The sequence below is a fragment of the Hyposmocoma kahamanoa genome, unplaced genomic scaffold (assembly GCF_003589595.1).
Source record: "Hyposmocoma kahamanoa isolate Upper Pololo Valley unplaced genomic scaffold, ASM358959v1 80, whole genome shotgun sequence".
Classification (NCBI taxonomy): domain Eukaryota; kingdom Metazoa; phylum Arthropoda; class Insecta; order Lepidoptera; family Cosmopterigidae; genus Hyposmocoma; species Hyposmocoma kahamanoa.
The window spans coordinates 4,315,667-4,336,945 of NW_020654051.1; the positions used below are offsets into that span (position 1 = coordinate 4,315,667).

The 21,279-nt window shown below is 36.3% G+C and overlaps 1 pseudogene; it reads right to left on the bottom strand.

Annotated features, from left to right (window-relative positions):
* Nucleotides 1-1,200: 1,200 nt before the first annotated feature.
* Nucleotides 1,201-20,869, bottom strand: LOC113233866 (annotated as a pseudogene).
* Nucleotides 20,870-21,279: the final 410 nt, after the last annotated feature.

Below are 21,279 nucleotides of genomic sequence, written 5' to 3' on the forward strand. Positions count from 1 at the left end.
TGAATATTCACCGACTCAACCGGCGAGAGGTAAACCCGGGGGGGTTTTAGTGGGTAGGCCCTCCAGCCTGGAGGGAGAGTCAAGTAGGCTCCTTGTGAACAAATTCGTTCAGGGAAATACAGTAAGTACCTCCTTACCTGTTTCTGCCGCTAAGCAATAATGTGAGCTTTACTGCGTTCATATTTTGAAGGCTAAGGGTCAAGTCACACTGAAAGAACAGAGGCACGTTGCGGCCAGTGGAGCTAGCACGGTGCCTCTTTGGACTAGTCGCTACAAGTCTCGCGCAGCCTCGCGGCTGTCCCACAGCCGCACTATACATTATCATTTCAAATCAATTTGAACGTGTTTCTTTAAAAGATAAGATTCAAAATGCTAAGTAATAATTTGCACCAATAATGCTCCTTCAGGAGCTGCTCTTTCAGTGTGTGTTGACCCTAAATGTGCTGGTGAAATTACAGGCACCTAAACCTCTGTCAACCTATTTCTCAGGGTGACAAGCGCAGTGGCAGTGTCCTTCAGATCTTTACGACTTAAAGCTCTTAGTAGTACTGCAACAGCTGTAGTCAGGCATGTCGCTTATCACCAGACGCACGAATTGCTCGTTCTGCTAATTGGTATCATAAAAAAATTGTTACTTTTTCTTGTTTCTGGCAAGCGCAAATTTAAGTTCGGGGAGAGAAAACCAAAATATTTCAGTTTTAATCTAGAGCTGTTGATTGCTTCGTTGACACCCATGGTCGAATCTAAGAGATACGGTTTTGTAGCCGCTGTATAAAATCCAACTCCGATTTCACTTCCTTTATATTTAGATTAAATTCACTGGTATTTTCCAAGTTCACTATCGGATCAAGACGGAGTGGCCCGTCCTTACCTTTTAAAAACTCTAGCGGAGGTGATATTGTGAAATTGGGTGTGAAAATCATTGGACCTTATTCTACTATGATAGGATGGTCCAAAGCGGTGAAGCGGTACTAAAGCAGTCAATACAACAGCTGAACCAATAATGGGTAACAGAGTTGAAGTTAGGTGTGACCATAGAGAGATCCATATAGTTAAAATTTATTAAAACGTAACAGTTGTGCATCAGTTCTTAACGCAGTAACATGATTATGGATGATTACGTGTTCATGCCGAAGACACAAAACACAGGTTTTGAAATGAAGTCAAATTTATTATAGAATACAATAACTCTCATAACTAAAACAACACCGTATTTGCTTCATTCATCCATCATTGTTCTACCCGAGTCCTAAACCGCATCCAATGACCCCCTTTTAATCGATTATTGAACGAGGAAGGCTCCAATTTGGCAATTATAGGCGTTCTCTTACATGGCGACACTTCGAAGGAGTTTAGGAGCTGATATGTCATTACTTTCAGTTCGCAGAGGGCGAATCTTGAACCTGAAAAATAAGCACCAATTAATTTATGATCGAAGATATAATATTCCATTGGTGAGTGGCTAAATCATCATTTACGAGTCACAAATCCAAGAAGCTAAAATGGCCAGAGTAGTAATCATGCCCTATACACTTAGGGCCTTGGATCCGTGTCCATTAGTGGTACGTATACCGGTTGATGATACTAATTAACGGCGACGGCAAGAGTGATTGCTTACTTGGCTAGCCATGAAGGTGACATCAGTTTGAGTTTTACCGGGATGTCATTCCGAATCTTGTACTACCAAGATTATTAATAAATAAGCTAAAAACAAAAACTGGAGTGAAACCTGCATTCATCGAAGACGTATTTCCAATCCTCAGGATCAGTGTAGCAAAGATGGTGACGAACCACTACCATTGGGAAAAATGTGCTTGTCAAAGGTAGAACTTTTCGGACATGAGAATGCTTGAATTGAATGATATAGAAGCAGACACAACGTTTATGGTTCAGTGCTTTAGATATTAATAATACCTACCTGAAGTATTTTCACGTCTTATTGTTAAATGTGGTGTCATTCGTTGCCATCGAGTATATAACCAGAAATAGAGACGAAATGAGGGCCATATAATCCTGGTAACACATTAGCGATACAGCTCTTATAAATATTAACCCTCGTTTGCATTGAAATACAGACAGGCCAACTACTGACCTGTGTGTACGTCTCCATATATTACAAAAAATATTCTGTATTTATTATAATAAAGATAATATCTCTAACAATGCTGTGCTGTTCAATTCGGTGGTATGGGAAAAACAGCAAAACATCTAATTACAAAACAAACGGAGTCACATTTCATCGGTAATTAAATATTAAATATGTAATTTTGCAATTTTCGTCTATTATAGCAAAGCTCAAGTTAACTGGTCGGTTTGAAGTGAAACAGTTGACGACACCCATTGACGACACCCGTCAATTGTTTTGAATTCGGGCTAGCCATTCGGAGCGCAGTTATCACAGTAATGATACGGCAGAAAAGTTTTCAAACAAATTAAATGACGTTTCGCCTCTATTTCTGGTTATATACTCGATGTTCGTTGCTCTAGCTCAAACTCGTTCCGATAAAGTTAATAATACACTTCAATGTATTGATGGCGACTATTTGCGCTATAGAGCATTGAGTAGCGTTGCCCGAATGCTACACGAGGTTTAATCATTTATGCTGAAGTAGGCATACTGGTAGGTAGATATTAAGCTGTATCACACCAGAGGTGCGGCGTGATAAATTTGTACAACCACGAGGCTAAATGGCAAGAAGGAGATACGAGAAAATTCTCACCGATACAATTCCTAGGTCCAAGTCCAAACGGCAAATAGGTGAAGGGTTGGATCTTTTGCTTGTTCTCTTCAGAGAACCTCTCAGGGTCGAACTTGTCTGGGTTTGGGTAGTACTTTGGGTCGCGGTGGATGGCGCACACGGGTATTTCAAGGGCGTCGCCTTTGCGGATCTAGGCGGATACATAACAATTTGAAAAAAAGATTGAGAATAAGGAAAGTTTGTGTTCTTCGTTCCCATTCACGCACGATATTCGTCAGAAAATTTTCAAAAGGATTCTCAATAGTCTTTAAGTCTATTTCCTATAACATGTACCTACCGTGTAAATTTACAATAATAAATATACAAGTGGGGAGCGCGGCGAATAACACGATGCACCTTGTTTTACTTTTCGAGTGTACTGTATCTTTTAAAGTGTCACATGGTCAACTGTCATTTACTTGGTCTAGTACAACATGCAAGTTGGGTATTGTTCCTGTATAGTTTGCCATAGAAAATAAGTAAAACGAAAAATAAATTAAGGCACATCACGTTGTTGGCCGGGCTGCCCGCTTGTATATTTTTTATTGTAAATTTACACGGTGTAAGTTCCAGGAAAGACTTACAGATATCATATCATCCCTTTGATAGTTTGACCCCTTGATGCAGGTACAGGGTTTCGTTCGTATTTCTGTATATTTTTAACTGGGGAAAGTTGATGTAATCAATTATTTCTTCAAGTCATCTTAATAATTACTCAATACTCATGTTATTCTGTAATACTGAGTAAATATTATTCTGTGAAAGGTGTAGTGGAGGATACAATATAGGTTACACTTGTAATTAGATCACTACGATAGACGAACAAGAAAAAACGGTGCAAAAACGTTACGATTTTTTTTATATATACAAAAAAATAAGAACCTATGCGTGTCCAATGTATATAATTTATGTTCATCCTTCAAATAGCGTCAACGCTGTGTAGTACGCCATTTTGTGCATTTGAATTGTTTTTGCTATTTTTAGTTTCATTTGACAGGACACACGACCAAGGGTGGTATCCTGTAGGAGCGAGACGTCCTCGGGGCAGACCACTTGCTAGATGGTCGGACGACATAGTCGGCGTGGCCGGAAGACTGTGGATGAGACTCGCACAGGACATATTGAGCTGGTGTGCAAAAGAGGAGGCCTATACCCAACAGTGGTTGAATAGGCTGAGGTGATGATGATGAGGGTTTTTTTTTAATAGTTATTTTCTCTGTTTGTTATCTTATACTAATTTTGGTCTAGAACATTTCTTCGGGAGGGTACGTGTAAAAATACCTATTAAATTATTTAAATGCATTTATTCTCGTTTTCAAACGTTAGTACATGCAACGCGAAGATTAAAACTGTATATAGGGATACCTTATTACTAAAAATGTCTGAAATACGGGTATTGCTTTAAACTCTATAAAAACTTTGTTGATATTAGTTTAACTAAGTATTTTTTGTTCTTCGAATTCCTGGTATAATGATTTACCTATAATCTTATAAACATATTAGGGTAGTTTTATTTTTAATACTTACAATATAGTCCTCAGTAGCTTCGTCATTAGGTTTGCCCAAGTTGTAGTCTTTGGTGCAGTGTCTGTCCAGGTTAAATCCGGGTGGCCATAATCTTAATGTTTCTGAAATATAAAATATTCATTTAAGGAAACTTCAAATGTTTCAATATATTTCTAGTTATGCTTTATTTGCTCGAACCCTTGTAATTCGACATTCCTACTCTTTAATATTAGACACCATAGTATTAGAGACCACATCACGAACGTTGCTCTGATCCCAAAGTAAGTAGCTAAAGCACTTGTGTTATGGAAATCGGAAACAAGAACAACCACAAACACTCAGACCCGAGACTATATAGAAAAGTTAGTTTTCTATTTTTGTTGAAAACTTCAAAATAAGCCCTGCTAAAACTTTAAACGATTATCTTTTAATGACAGCCGATAAACGTCAGAACAATACAGATAAATTATTCATTACTTTTGAACGTCCCTATTAAAATGTTACATCTCAAACCATCAGTCGATGTATCAGGCAAACTCTCGCGGTATGCGGTGTCGACACAAATATTTTTGGAGCACACGGTACTCGTCACATCGGCTGTAGCCGCTTCAGGAGTGTCCATTGACACCATCTGAAAAACAGCTGGCTGGACTAGCTTTTCACTTACATTTGCTAAATTTTATAATCGTCCAGTTACTGATGAATGAGTTTTCGCCGGATTCATCTTCTCTAGACCTAATTAAGATTTCTTATATATTATAAGAAAATAAATAAATAAATAAACATTATTGTCAAGGTTATGTATATTGTACCAATATTTTTCTTTTGATGGTAAATATTAAAAACAAATTCTCTGAACATCTACCTAGGCATTATTGTATCTGAAGAATGAAGCAGCGAAATATAATTGATGATCAAACGAACTTCTGGGAAATGAAGTTCGATCGAGATAATATTTGCTATATTCGAAGAAATAAGTCATATATACAGAAAAGTTTATTGCGTTCTCTTCTCAAAAGAAATGACAGCTCCTGGCGTGGCGAATGCCAAGAGTGGATTGAAAAACAAATCGATATTAAGGTATCGATTTGGAGTGAATTGAATCGGAATCGAAATCGGATAATACTAATATAATATTGATCAAACTTCACTTCCAGAAGTTCGTTTGAACATCAAGGATTACTTAGCGAGACCGGCTTATTTAATTTTTGTCATGATGAGGTTTTTGCAAAGACAAAAGAAGAAAGTTACTTGATATCACCATGTCCATATAAACCATATTCTGTATAGAATTAAAGTCCAATTTCCCATTGTTCTCGACCTCGTTCTTTCTAATTTCCTGGTACAGTTTCTCTTGCAAGTCAGGGTTGACGGCCAGCTCGTACAACAGGAACGACATGGTAGAGGATACGGTCTCAAAGCCACCCAAAACGAAGAGGATGGCTTGCGCGCACAGGTACTGTAAAAAGTTACTGTAAAAAGGCAAACACTTTAATTTACATTATATTTCTCAATGTGTGAGCTTTTGAAGGAAATTAATAAATTTCCTTGTTTCTGACAAAAACAATTGAAATACAATATTTTGCAAATAAATATGTATCGTAATTTTTAAGTTTATTGAATGTCACGATATTTTACTACCATGATATTCAATTGTTTGAAAGTAGTTTGTGTTAGTTATTATAACAAAGATCGAAAAAAGGCGTTACCAAACCAAAACCAAAGTCTGCAACAAATACAGAAAAAATCGGAACGTCTGCTGGTTCGCTCCGTGGCTTAATTGGCAGAGCATCTGGCACGGATTGCCAGAGGGTGCGATTATTCGACACGAATATCATCGCGCTCACGCCGCGCCGCATCTAGATACGCTCTATTTATTTGGCTTTGGCGGCAACCGGGCGGCGACCGCGCGGTTGTATTACTCTGGGGAATTTAAATGTTGTTGCCTAGTAAATAGAATTCAGATTTATGTAAGTAATGTACGTGAAAGCGCGGTAGCGGAGCGGTCGCCGCACGGCGGCCGGGCGAAATTTTCTCGTCGTGTAACTGGACGCTGAGGGTGCTGTTCAATTTCAGGCAGATCGAATGAGTTTTTATTAGTGTTTTGTTCTATGTTATAATAATTATAAATTAAACAAATTTTAAATGATGATAGAATCTTCAAATATAAATCTACCTCTAATACATAAAGTACCTATCGTATGTCGAAATTGTCAAGTTTACAGAGAGCATTTTAAAGTTGAATGACACTTGAAACAAAATGACCCTTGAAACGTATTAAAAAAGTCCACTATTTGAAAATTTTCAGACAATTATCTAAGACTTGTATGTTACTTCTTTCTCTTTCAGAAAATCAAAGGTATGACGAGAGGTTTGATATTTATAGAGCCAAAAAGAGGCAGTGATAACTTTTAATCAATGACACATAATATCGAACATATTCTATTATTACTTAAGAGGCCTATCACAAAATTTCGTCCTGAAAGATTAGGTATATTGAAGCACGGCGATGATACGCTCGATGTCACGAGTTCACGACACTGTGTTGCAGCTATGATTAAACGATTTTGATACTTTGTTTATTTTTGAGTAATTTGTCTTACTTATTCACTTGAAATATGTTAATAATAATGATGAGTAACTTGACTAGATATTGTTGGACTATGATATTGTTGTCTATTTTTATCGGAATAAAAATAATTTTCTAACTTTGTAAACGCCTGTAGATGTTTTCTTTAACTACGAGTAATAGGATTTTATTTTCTTAAATATTAATTCAATAAAACATATATGATAATTATTACATATTTATTAAGACGATAGCGGGAAATATCCAGCTGTGGTCTTTTTCGGTTGATATGAAAAAGACATTATTTACTATTTTTGCTGAAATATTAAGGAAATTAGAAAACGATGTGCCTTAGTGGCATGGATCTGGCTTTTCGAGAATCGATTATTTCTGGAAGCATACAGTCGTGGTAAAAACGCGTCAACTTGGGTAACATTTCAGTTTTCCAAAAATCATTGTCTCTGTGAACCCTTACTACTTTTATAGCGTAATCCGGACCAGTCCACACTGCAAATAAGCAGATATTCCTATTCGCAATATGAAGTTGGCCCTGGACTTGATAAAACCAATCGTGCTTTTCGTTCATAGTTAGTTCACCGGCATGGTTCCTTTTGAAACATTTAATTTTTTTTCTTGCAATCGCATCTTCTGGGTCGATACCAAATGCGGTAGAGGGACATTTAATTTCTACCAGTCCTTCTTCACAAATGCCGTCAGGAGAAGCTCCCAGAAAGCAGTGCCCATCATCAATAAATAGCCCACATTTTTCAATTTTGATATTTTCTTGTACACAAAGCTGTTCCAAGGCCTTAGCTTCGTTTTCTGTTCCGTGCCTGATGGCAGGTATATGACTCAAGTTATACGTATACAAAATACTTTTAACCAGTGCATCCGAATTTTGATTTGCACGTCTCTTGCATACTTTTGAAAATTTTGATGCCGTTAATAGGCATCTCCGAAGATCGACCCATAATGCGCTTTCTGCTTGCTGAATGGTATTGCGCTCGATCTCATGACGGTTTATAGTCTGTTGCTTAAGGTTGTTTAAAAACAGCTTCTTAGCATTGTTAAAATCATCTTGGTTCATATCTGGACGTTGACATTCATTGCCATAATGTTCGTCAGTTTTAACAAAATTAAATTTAGTTTTACAACGCTTTGGACGGGTTGTGTAGAACGTACTTTGGGCATGTCGTTTACGTTCTAGTTCCTTTTGAAACTTTCCCGGGCTTCTGCCCCACAGTGTCTTATACAATGTGTATTGCGGTTTACCGCTATTGAAAGCGACTACTGCTGCGTAGCAGCGTGCTTGATAGGACCCTTTTAAAGAATAATTTATTCTCTTGCCACCCACCATTTTGGCTACGACACTGTTAAATTGCTCGGCACGATTGTTTGTGAAATTTTGGAGCAGGCTTCTGGAATGAAATGCTAACTGAGATGCGTTTTTCCGTAATTTCAGAAGTAAATTTGGTAATATCGGAACCAGATTTTGTTCGGCTTTCCTTTCCGGTGTGCAGTAATAATCTTCACAGTCCGCGTGGTCTCCAAAAACATGACGTGTACTATTTAATATATCTTTCTGTAAACTATTTATTTTTGTCTCTGTAGAAACATTTTGTTCATTTCTAAACTTACTCGCCGAGCGGATGGCAGTACGTAGCTTAGTAAGGCGATTACCAGTTAAAATTTTACGTTCACTAAGGGGGATCGTAGTATCTTTTTGCAACTGCATATTTTTACTGTTGTAGTTCCGCAATAAATGGTTGGTACACTCTATTTTTTGTACAGTTACGTCCGGATACGGCCTGCTCTCGAGAATGTTCTTATATGTGCTTGAGTCACCATCAGCTATTAATATATTGTATATGAGATTTCGTTCCTCTATTGAGCACTTAAAACCTTCAACCAGAATTGCTTGCTCCATGCTGGTGGACGATCCAGAATGATTTTTTGTGCAAACGTGAGTTCCTGGTGGCACATTTTTAGAAGAGGCGCGAACGCATGTTACGCAATATTTGTTACGGACTCCAATGTGCAGGACCTTTCCGGTATGTTCTCCAATTATAGCTGCACATCCAGATAAAGCCGAATAATTAGTTTTATATGAACGTTTGCTCCAACAAGCATCAGCTTCTACTGGTATCGTTGCTATTCCAGCACTATTGACGTCACCACGAGATATTGCAGCTTCTCGTTCTTCTTTGGCCGCGTCTGTCATTGACTTTTCAGCAGTAATTCGCCATATTTCAGCAACATCATCATGTGTAGAGCTAAATAAGCGAAATGGTATTGATGGTAAATCCATGGAGGCATTGAGTTCGTTGAGACTTGATAAACCGATTCCTGTTAAAATGGCTCCTGATACCGCTCCAGCATTTACATCTAATTTCGGTTCAGTATCGTTGCAAGTTTTTATTTTAAAAATAGAACCACACATGCGACAGTTTAAGTGAATTGTTGATATTAATCCATTTTGTTTTTCTTTAATTAATTTCAAATTACTCAGTTTGCAACCGAATTTCGCGTTGTGCTTCTCAATATCAAATAATTGATTTAAAAAGAACTGGAAATCGATTATTCTCCGCCCCTGAACTACGTAATCTGCTCTCTGTAACAAATATTAAATGTCTGATGTAAGTACTTTAATTTATCTGTAAGTGAATGTATATTTTTAAGAGAAATACACATTCTTCATTATTATTATTTTAAATAGAAAAGAACAAGAATTTTCTATTTTAACTTTATAAAAATCAATAGGTTTTTTTCTTACGGCACTGTTCTCCATTTCTATCGTCAACGTAGTATCTATCTCGTCAAGTGCTGGTATTCGCAGTTCATCTGTTTTATTTGAAATGTTCGTAGGCGAAGAATAAACGTCGCCAGTAGGGATCTAAAAAAAATTACGTTAAAAAATCTATATTAACAAAATTTATATTACGTATGTACCTACTAATATATAATGGAAAAAGGGTGTTACCGCATCCTCTATGTTGAGGTTTTCTATATCTACCGGAGTTGAAACTGACTTCTTGGCCGGACATTTATTCTTTCTGAAACATTTCCATAAATCACTCTAGAAATTGCTAAAAAGTAACGCATGAAAATAAGATGTTATAGGTTTATTGAAGACAGATGTACCTTGCTTCATTTGCATTTTTTAATGTAGAAGTATATCTTTTCTTTTTGACACATCTGTACACGGAACCTTTTCGACCCATGCTAGAAAAAAACATTTTAAAAGTCAATAAGTAAAGATTCGTATTTAGAAATATAACGAGTCAACATAATATAAGCTTTTCCATACAACATTTATTACAATGAATACTTACATGATCAAAACTAAGTGGTCGCACAATACGGTTTACGCTCGATAGTTTGGCGGGAAAAAATTCGGCACAAATCCAACGTCAACGAGCGCTCGCGCACTACTGACTGAGACTCGAACGGCTGACGCATCGCGAACTGATTTGGCAGTTGTAATTACGTTTATTTAAAATATTATAGTTATTTTAAAGTATAAAATTTTAATTTCCTATGAACTAACGATTACTCTGGTATGAATTTTACGTAATAATATTGATGTAGTGAGGAGAAATTTGCAGTTAATTCTGAGCGTTTTTAGTAGTTGTATGGTTTTGATTGTTTTTTTTTTTCTACACATTCTATACATATTTCAAAATTCCAAGGTCGCTATGAACTAAACCACTAATTAAGAGACATAATTATATTTTTTTTATTTAGTTTGCTTGCGACAGTAGTTCAATCCACGAGCTCGAAAAAGTGCTGTCGCGCATTTTATGAAAAACTTGCTGCGGAATTTTGGCTCTAAATAAATATTTAGGAAGAAATTCCAAAAAACGATGCCGCTATGAATTACAATAATAACCATTCTACACTATTAAATAAGTCGCAGTTGTCGAAGTCTTTTAGTTTCTCATAATAAGAAAGCCAAAGTTGGCCATTTGATGCATAAAAATGTAATAGGCCTCTTAAAGGTAATAAAGGCAAGTTATAGCAGAGAAAAAAAAACGAGAATGGACACTCCGCAGGTCACATTGACTGAACGACGACAATGCTGTCGGCGAGCCGTTTTCGCGGTTTTGATATTTGAATATAAATAGTTTTAATTTCATTACGAAACTTGTACATTAACGTATAACACCATTGTCCGTTACTATTTATAACGATCATGAATTGTGCTCTCTACGTGTAGTTTATAATCATCTAAACGGGATAAAGAGAGGAGTTTCTTTCTTTCGTTTTCCGGAAGATGAAACGAAGTAAGTAAAAAGAACTTATGACTGAGATTAATTCAGTTATTGTTTTCTTGATTTATTTAATGCAGAGTAATATATAATACACATTTATTATATCAGTATAATGAGACGCCATAAGTTCGTGACCTAGTAGACAAGGGTTCTCGAATTTTCAATTTGTATTACCGATAAATATTATGTAGTGAATATGCCAAATTATTAACTAGGTAATCTTGTACATGCAATTTCACATACCTTAGTTACCTTATTTAAAAGTACCTGTCCAAAATATAACATTTGAAGAGCTTTTAATATATTTTTTAAATAAATCTCCCATATTATTCCAGTTAGTGAATAAATGAAAAATATAATAATATATCGATATAAATACATAATGAACATGTGTAATTATTAGGATTCTATTAATAGAATTATAGATAACAGATTCGCGTTAGAATTCTCGCTATGTTGCCGTTCTAACCACGTAACGTAATAGTACAAGAAAATGATCGGTAACCCCCTTTTTTTTTTACGGGGGAGAAATCTTTATGGATACCCCTGAGCCCAGGGAGACTCAGGGGTTATGTGGGGACTCTCCCTCCAGACTGGAGGGCCTACCCCACTAAAACCCCCCCGGGTTTCCCTCTCGCCGGTTGAGTCGGCGCCGTGGGATCAGTGAACATTCACCACGACGCCGCCCGGGTGATGGGTAACCCTGCCACTTCACGCACACATTTGCGCGTGTGCAGATAGCACCTTGCTATATGTAGTAGTAGTAGGTAAATAACTTTCGACCGTTGTACGGAGTGTCTGGGGTGTGGTTTTATTGTAACGAAACCATGCTTAGGCAAACATTTCCGCAATTAGGAATTGGAACCATAGTATAATAAGCGCAAGTAGGGCTGCTTGTTCGGCGCGTAAATGCCTACACTTCGTAGGGTTGTTACATTATTATTTTAGTTGTACTTACAGGTCGTATATGTAATTTGCAAAAAAATGAAGTATTCATCACAGTATTCTTGTGCTATACTGAAATAACCTTTGTTAAATGCAATAGGTACTTTCGTATTGAAATTGTGTATACAGATTGATTGTGAGATTCTTATGAAATAGAAATGAAATACTGAACAATTCTGAATTTCCGGCTCTCTTGTTCAAAAAAGAACACCCACAAACAAAACAATAAACACGTCTACTGTTTAATGTTATTATTTAAATACCTACCGAGCTAAATACGAGCGACAGCTGCAATTCTACAATAAATGGCGTATACGACAACCCGCGCTTTGCAACGTGAGATTATGCAAATGTGCGCGTCTGTACACGGCGAGTGGCGGGCGTGCACACATACAAGCCGCGCTGTAAAGTTTGTATAGAGTTACCATATTTGTTTTATTATATGGTAGAACGCCAGATGCTGACGTCGTGGCAGAAATTGTTCCTTCGTCTTCATAAAGTATCGATAGCATTCAAAATAATAAAAAAGAAATAGTAAGTCGTGGGGGGAGGTTACTTTAGTGTATTTTCCCTGTTGGTTGCTTTGACGGACCATTCTTCCACCAATTGTCAACATTGGCTCAAGCCAGTACTACCAATAGGGTTTCAATGTCTAGGTAACTATTTTGATTTGAAATACCTCTGTGGACTTGCTTCAGGCCAACGGCCGATTCCTCGACGGTGGCGAAGCCAGTGTCCTTATCGTTGCTTGATTTTTCGTCATTGGTAAGTTTACCTAAAAAGTAAAAAAAGTACAATAAATACGTCCCTGGATATCAAAAGTGTTTTTATGACGTGAAATTCATAAAAATAATACGAACTAATTTTGTTCTTAGAACCTTTTCTCTCTCTAAATAGTTGCCATTTTGCAGATGTGGCTTTATTCATTTATTTGGTACTTAAATTTGAGGTTTAAAATCTGACCCTTTCTGTAGTTCGACGGGTCTTACATGTGTATGTGTAGATAATATCAAAAAATATCAAAGATTTAGAAAAATGATTCTGTAAAGTTAAAATAGATAAGTCGGTTTAGTAAAATAAATCCTAATTTGGTTTTACAGGGATCGGAGCTATCGTTAGGACGGTAAACTACTGAACAAGCGAAGAAAGTAAAATATTGCCTTTTTTAGCCTCCATTAGCAAATGTATCATATCAGGCCGAATTATATTTATAACTCCCTATTTTGCATCATATCCTTCACCAGCGTCCTAAAGAAGTTTTGTACAGACTCAGAGAAAACACTCCATTTGAATATCTAAAAAGATGATAAAATATATTTAGTAAATATTTAATTAAAAACAAACTAGATTGTGTATTGATTTATCTACCAAAATCAACTTCTATGTTAACAAACCAGATTAAGTCCAGCCTCTGACAGAGCGATCCGCGTAACGGAAAATAGTGGAAACGTTCACTTATAGGTTATTAGCGATACTGAGTTAATTGATTGAACAAAACAAAGGCGTTGTCGGCTTTAGGACAGAAGATTCCAAATCTCGTGTACCTAATTGTGATTACTCTCCCTACCCATTTTAGCTTTTAGCTTTAAAATGGTGTTTTACTGAATTATCTTTAGAAAATTCTGTTTTTCTTAATTTAAATTTCATTGTACACGCGATTTAGTAATTAAAAAATATAATTTACGTCACGAAATTAACATTCTGCGATAAAGCAAATGTTCATCAACGTGATATAATGAATAGATTTCTTTATAGCACACGGAAGAACTTCTCGAACTTCATTCGACTCCTCCTACGTACAGTATCGTATGTTGAAATTGCTAAGTTTACAGGGGAGCGTTTTAAAGTTTTGAATTCACTGAAATGAGTATAATTATAAAATAAATTGTGGTTGTTCATCTAACCGATATCTAGGATTTTATAATACTCTATGTCCGTAACGAGTTTTGCTGAATATGGAATTACGTCTATTTGCTAAGTTTCATTGAAATATTCCCTAGTTCGCCACTATACAGGACTTGATACTGGAGATAATAAAAATAGGTTCTCACTACGACACTACTCAAAGTATATCGAGGGAAAAACGCCTTGAATTGGAAAAATAGCAAAATCAACTAAATAATTGCTAAAAGTAATTGCTCCTAAATTAAAGTTAGGCGCTATTTATAAAAATGAATCTTCATGCGTGAACAGCCACCCTTAGAGGTCATGATTTCTTTCAAAATTAAATGGGATCACTATGGAAGTACCCCCTTTCCAACAAAAAAAGAATCATGAAAATCAGTTCACAAATACCAGAGTTATCGCGTAACATACATACAAAAAAAAAAGAAAAAAAAGAACATACAGTCGAATTGAGAACCTCCTCCTTTTTTGAAGTCGGTTGAAAACTAAGAAATGCTAATCACGTGTTATGCTATTGACGATTTTTTGTTGGAAAGAGGGTATACCTCGGTACAAGGGCCATTTAAATTTGAAGAAAATATTCCACTTCCAAGGGTGGCAAACTAGCCGATGTCGCGCACTTTCCGGTAACCGATTCCAATAAAACTTGGCACATAGATGTGATTCCACGAACTTTTGAGGTCGGTTTTTTAGCACTATGTACTGACCTTTGCCATACATGTACATTAGGGATATCTGCGTATTTGTCAACTCTCATCCTCAATATTTTAAAACACGCGGTGAAGTCATTCAAAGGCAAACTAGACCAAAAACTATGAATCTCTTATACCAACCTCGTTGCCATAAAGTAATTTATAAGAATAACTGCTTCAACATGTGTATAATTATAATTTAAAGAAATCAAATTGTTACAAGGACATACTTTTAAATTAAAATTGACAAAATGGCTTTTGACACATTGCTTCTATAGTAATAAAGAATACTTAGAATTTACAAATTCATTACATTAATTAGAAACTATAGAGACTAAAGAAACATTGAATCCCATTAATATTTGCACATCTGCTTGCAGGTTGAATACAATGTACCTAATTTAACTTAAGACCTTTGTAATTACTGTACTCTGGCAAATAAACGTATTCTATCCTATGAGAATATGTTTTATTTACATTCGTGTGATATAGACGTATCCGTACACGTCACAAACGTCATTATGTAAATAATAACGGAGAACATTAAAGGTACTCACTCTAGACACCGTCGGAAAAGAAGTCGAAAGTAAGAATACGAGTATCTGACGGAAGTTAAAGCTTGAAGCACTGTTTCCCATTGCATAAAACTGGTTGTTCTCGTCCTTGTAAGAATCCACCTTCAGACCAAACGCGCAAGAGGCAATCACGTCACTCCCGTATCTGCTCGCAAGGTCTTTCACATCAACGTCCAAATAACCCTCTGTAAATTAAAGGAATTATAAAAATACAGATATTATCATAGATTAGTTACTAATAATTACTATGTAACAGACACATCACTCTCATACAAAATAGAAAATACCAAAATCTCAATAATAACTCCAGATGCACACTGCGAGGAGAAATGAACCCAAAGGCTTGCGCTGAAAAGTAAAAAATACCCAGTACGCTAGGGTTTTATAAAGATTATAATGCACTTGTTTGAGGCTTTGAAAGTACAATTATTTATTTACTTTTTAAATGTACGTCAATTTCAAAAGACTTTATTCGCTCACGCGATACATGCAGCCGTAGACGCATACCACACCTAGAGGTGCCGGTGATGATTTTATACCGATTGATCGGATATCGAAGTTATAACAGGTAAAAGAATTAATATTAATTGCTATTTCGGTAACTACTCTAGCAAACCATAAAGTTTTTAATGCCTGGGTCTGTCATTAAAAAAAAAAAAATAACTTCAAAAATACGTCACGACAATCGTGTGTGTTATTTTTTGGGCTGGTGATTTCGGTGTTTATTTATTGAAAACATACCGTAAGTAGCGTTTTTTAAGTTTACCCTGAATATAAATGTTTATAAACTATACTTTAAAGGAGTAATTTCATGGTAAACGTTAGAACCACTGAAACGGAATATATATATATTTATCCAAGTACACCAAAAATTTCATTAGTGCTTTTTAAGTGCAGGATTTGCGGTGTATTACTGCATTTTATTTGAGATGTTTTTGTTGGTAGTACGGAGGGTATTTATTTAGCAATGCAGAATAATAATTTTTATTTATAAAAACTTGTATTTAAACTGAATGCTTTTCTAATTTGCGAAACCAAATAGCCGCCATTTTACGGTAGGAGGAGCGCATCGCGGGAGCGGTTAGAGTGTGATGAATCGTTGCTGTTGAATTTTATTACAGGGAACATTCGGAAACGCGTGAATAATTTAAGTAAATTGTTGTGGGAAAATAGGAGCAAAGAGGTGTTGCATCAACTTTTTCTAAATTTCTAAAATAGGACTTTCCTGCTCATTAGAGAATGTCAAAATTACTTAAAAATACTTTTTCTCATATAAATATTTATGGTGGAACTTTTACTGTAGGTACAGTGTGGCTTCACTAACTTTGAGTTTCTCTAGTAGGTAACAGAGTATTGAAGCTAGTGCAGTTATATGTTTTGCGACACCTGTACGAACACCTTCCAGGCGTTCTTTCTGAGAGTTTGTTCCGACACTCAACGGTAGGCATTAATCGCGTGACCTTGGGCGAATAACGGAGCCCTGACATTACCAAGAGGTTTAATGCCTTGAAGTCCATTTGTCCATGGCACTGTAGACGAAATCCTAATCTAAAATAAGCATTTTGTGTGGTAGTGTCGACGTCTTTGTTTGTCTGCCAGTCGTTTCACACCAACTTTCGTAAACTTACTTGCATTCAATAGCGAAGAAAAATCCATAAACCAGCACGTTAGGTTTTTCGAAATGATGATAAATGTCCAAGATCCACTTACGTTTAGTCTCTTTTATTTTGTTTTTAAGCGAGAAGATTAATTGATCTCCAACCTCCACCATCAGTGACAACATCATCTTTATTTTGTAGCTGGTGAAAGCTGGGCTGAGGGTCGATCGCATGTCCTTCCATTCGTGACCTGTTGATCAAGAGTTGTATAATTGAAGATAGTATTTTTGCAAACACACACACACACCTGAAAGCCGTTGGTATCTTGTTCATCGTACTCGACTCGGAATCATTCTAAGATAAACGGCATTTATGCTTATCTAGGTGATTGTAAACTCATCGACGAAACCAATACAAGCGAGATGCTTATGTTGTCATTATAGAAAACGGGAATTTTCCTCTTTTTAACCGACTTCAAAAAAGGAGGATGTTCTCAATTCGACTGTATGTTTTTTTTTTGTATGTATGTTACGCGATAACTCCGGTATTTGTGAACCGATTTTCATGATTCTTTTTTTGTTGGAAAGGGGGTACTTCTATAGTAGTCCCATTTTATTTTGAAGAAAATCATCCACCTCTAAGGGTGGCTGTTGACGCATGAAGATTCATTTTTATAAATAGCGCCTAACTTTAATTTAGAAGTAATTACTTTTAGCAATTATTTAGTTGATTTTGCTATTTCTCCAATTCAAGGCGTTTTTCCCTTGCTATAGTTTGAGTAGTGTCGTAGTGAGAGCCTATTTTTATTATCTCCAGTATCAAGTCCTGTATAGTGGCGAACTAGGGGATATTTCAATGAAAGTTAGCAAATAGACGTAATTCCGCGTACTTTTGAGGTCGGTTTTTTAGTACTCTGTACTGAGATTATAGTTTTAGAAGAAGCATATAATTTGGGAAGATTATTTAAAACGGTCTTTAATAGATACAGCATTAACCACTACATACCTTTCAAAAATAAAAGATTCCTCCCAAACATGGGGTCCGACTCCTCATTGACAAAATTATTGTGGTCGAGGAAGTGCTCGTAGTCCTTGACGCCAATTTTCTTGATTATCTCGATATCCCTCACCTGCAGACGTGGCATCAGGAATTGGAACGCGCCGTAGAACCTAACAGAATTGAAAACTGTTAGGTCTTCTTAGGACACCCCGATGATGTACATGACGTCAATCTGACTATCCAACTCGTGGAAAAAGTCCAGATCATGAGGTAACAGCCAGTTATCTTGCAGTGCAGACGATTTCAGTGATTTGCAATGAAAGGAGATTATAATTATATTATGATTTGTATGTATACTATTCGCAATCGAAAGGATTGCAACTATTTTATGATTGTTACTAGAATATGTTTGTGTTAATTGTTTTTTTATAGTACGCTCACGGAACCTACGGAACATGACTCCTGCAGGCTAGAAATCGTCCTTAAAAATACAAGAATATTTTGTTTACCAACTGTAACTTAAGAGCTCAAATTTGTGTCTTATTTTTAACCGACTTCAAAAAAGGAGGAGGTTCTCAATTCGACTGTATGTTCTTTTTTTGTATGTATGTTACGCGATAACTCCGGTATTTGTGAACCGATTTTCATTATTCTTTTTTTGTTGGAAAGGGGGTGCTTCCATAGTGGTCCCATTTCATTTTGAAGAAAATCATCCACCTCGAAGGGTGGCTGTTCATGCATGCAGATTCATTTTCATAAATAGCGCCTAACATTAATTTAGGAGCAATTACTTTAATGGTTGATTTTGCTATTTCTCCAATTCAAGGCGTTTTTCTCTCGATATACTTTGAGTAGTGAGAACCGATTTTTATTATCTCCAGTGTCAAGTCCTGTATAGTGGCGAACTAGGGGATATTTCAATAAAACTTAGCAAATAGACGTAATTCCACGTACTTTTGAGGTCGGTTTTTTTAGTACTCTGTACTGAGATTATTGTGTTAGTAACTGCCTACATCCTTTTTTTTTATCCATGGAGTCCTTATGTAACTTAGAGGATGGTAAAAAAATAAGTTAAGTAATAACGTGACGTCAATAGGTCGAATTGTACAGGAGGAACGCGTTTCAAATTTTTTGCGAAGGATGTTGACTGGAGTAAGTGGTCCTTTTCTTAAAACTTCATCTTTGATAATTATTAATACAAAGATCGAACACTCAGCAAAAATCCTTCGATCCAGCCGGACTCGAACCGACGTCTTCTAGCATACCATGGCAGACGCTATACCAACTAAACCACGGAACGAACCAGCGGACAACAATTTGGTTTTTTCATAGACTTTTTAGCCGTAGCGCCATCTATGAGAAATCTTAAGTATTTTGTCACCAACTGGGTGACAAAATACCTTTACAGCTTTCGAAATATTTAATGCACAATACTAAGCTCGCCAACAGCGTCAATTTTGTTCTACACAAATGATAAGAACTCATTCATAATTAGCTTTTCAGATATAGCGAAAAGTAATTGCATAACGTAAGTAACAATAGAGAACACACACGTCTACCTCGATCGCTTACACGAGCGTTGAAGATCACGGTGAATCATAGTTAATTGACGACGATGGTGAGAGCATCAATTTGTGAAGGTCAAAAGTCTACAAGAATCCAATTCAATAAAAATACAGCTACGTGTCAAGTTGAGCGTGGCGTTGGTTGTTATATTAGTTAAAAGATGAACAGGAATAAAGCAAATTGAAAGAAAATGAGAAACGAAAATAAAAAAAGTTGTTAGATCTACATGAAAGCCACTGCCGGCCGCAAGTAAAAGTTCAAATATAATTTTTAGTATACTACAGAATAAAATCTTCTTGTGCAACATATTAGATATAATGTACCAATGAGAGTTTATCGACGGCGAGTGCGCTCCTACTCGTTGTTTAAAACGGCGACCTGCAGAACAAATGCTGGCAAGCGAGTTCCTCTACGTCGTATTCTTTCTCATTACAATGATTTGTTTAGCAATATTGACATATTCCATTTGCCTGCTTCTAAATTTAAAAAAGCTATTATTGATGCCCTGAGCTAATTTCTTATTTACCTTTTATTTATTTTAGTTTATTTAGCACTACCCATCACACACGACAATTTTAATTTTAATTCTAATAGTAACTTGTGGATAATGTTGTTGATTCTATGTGTACCTATGTTAGAAATATTTAACTCTGATTGTAAACATTTCATGTACAATTGTTTGTTATCCCTGAAAAATAAATAAATAAATAAATAAATAAAATGGAATTAATGCACCCAAGACGATTGAACATGTAAAATTTACCACGAAAGTACCACAATAAAATATATTTATATTGGTGTTAGTAAAGAAAATTAATTAATAACCTACTATGTTAATAAGTTTGGGAACAAAAAGAGCACTACGACAGCCTCATTAGCGCTTGAACCGCGTTTCCGCCTTATCGGCAAGCATATTCAGAATAGTGTTGCGGACTAAATTGGTCATATGGGACTAGATAGGTAAAACGGCAGGGGCCCCCAGCGGCAGAGGCTTGGACACGTTAATTGAAACTCGTTGATTTTCAATCAAATAATAATAATAATAACGCACACACTCAACATAGCCCCGCACTAGGGAAACCCTGTGTCGCGGGTGCCATGGACACACACATAGACAACCACAAATTACACCCAAACTCACGAGAGAAATAAGTGTAGGTCATACAAATATTTCTCCCGGCCCGGGAATGGAACCTGGGACCTGGGAAACAATGAAATCTTTATGATTTAAAGCTCTGCATGGTACTGCAACTGTTATGGACAGGCGTGTCACTTATCACTTACAAATATTACTTTTGTACTAACCTCTGATCTGGAAATTCTTTATAAACTCTTGTACTTTGTTCAGCTATATGCTCTCGCTGTAAAACAATACTAATCACCGTGCCAAAAGGTGGAATGATTCTGGGTGTCTTTACACCCCGCCTTTTGAAGAAGCTGTAAACTTGCCGAAAATACAAAAGCACTGCCGCCAGGAGGCAACCCAGCCATATCCAGACCAGCATCTGGAAAAATACTCTAGATTAGGAATTTCAAATTCAATTCTGTACTGGTCCCATGGTCACGGCTGACTGTACGTGGTACCTCTAAAGGACCCGAAACGTCATTTGTTTGAAAATACAAATATACGCGATTTATAGATCCGTAAAATATTTTCATTTTTCACTGTGTATAACAATCGAGAAAAAGTAAGAACTAGTTAATATTACTTTAAAATTACCTAACGTGAAAAAAAAAACGATTTCTATTTTACCTTACGAGTCCATACAACCTCAAATGGCTTTGATTGGTTCCGCATAATAATGAAAGTGTTGAACCAATCACTTTGGAAAGAAATATATAGTACAATTGAGAATATACACTGATTACTATACAGTGTGAAAACACGATTCCTAAACATTTTCACTATGGAAAA